Consider the following 656-nt stretch of genomic DNA (forward strand, 5'->3'; position numbering starts at 1 on the left):
CAACTTAAGAACAAATCTGTGCGTATGAACGGTTCTTGCATGAGGCCCAATGTTTTTTAAAAAATTATGAAAAACTAAACAGCTACTGTAATTTTAGTCTTTGTTTTACAGATCAATTAAATGTTTATCAAATAAGGTCTAATACTACATGTAATCGTAGATTCCTAAAAACTTATACAACATGAAGCCTCGGCATAAATTCAGACTGGAAGACTCTACTTCACCTGCTCCATCCAATCTCTACGTCATGCTCCCAGCTGCAGTCAATCAGCRTCAGATCCTCGCCTCACCATACCAATCTCACAGGGATCCAGGTCTAAAGGCTCAGCACCTAAGGACCAGGCTGCTCTCCTGATGAGTTCAACCCACCTCCACCCATTCTCCACCTTCATCTCAGGCTCTTCCTGGCTACCCCTTCCCTCTGGCCTCCACACCACCAGTGTCCGAGCCTCGGGAGGAAGACATTATTCCTACATCCTAAGCTGATTGCTAGCTCACAGTAGTTCTCAGCACTCACGTCTTCTGCYGGGGCTCGAGCGACAAAGAACTTTCTCATATCAATAAATCTGTTTAACTGCTGCATTTCTGTGTGTGAGTCTTTCCAGGTTGAAATATGTTGGTGGTGGTTTTTGTTTTGTCTTTTCTGCTGTCAATTT

General features: G+C 43.6%; 1 protein-coding gene across 1 annotated transcript in view; it reads right to left on the reverse strand.

Moving 5' to 3' along the window:
* The window catches only part of LOC106530496 (nascent polypeptide-associated complex subunit alpha, muscle-specific form), an 11,273-nt gene extending 11,018 nt beyond the window's left edge, over positions 1-255 (reverse strand). Inside the window, exon 1 of the mRNA XM_014026130.1 lies at positions 225-255. The gene's annotated coding sequence lies outside the window, so the exon portion shown is untranslated. The remainder of the gene's footprint in view (positions 1-224) is intronic.
* Positions 256-656: the final 401 nt, after the last annotated feature.

This window comes from Austrofundulus limnaeus, unplaced genomic scaffold, assembly GCF_001266775.1.
Source record: "Austrofundulus limnaeus strain Quisiro unplaced genomic scaffold, Austrofundulus_limnaeus-1.0 Scaffold527, whole genome shotgun sequence".
NCBI lineage: Eukaryota > Metazoa > Chordata > Actinopteri > Cyprinodontiformes > Rivulidae > Austrofundulus > Austrofundulus limnaeus.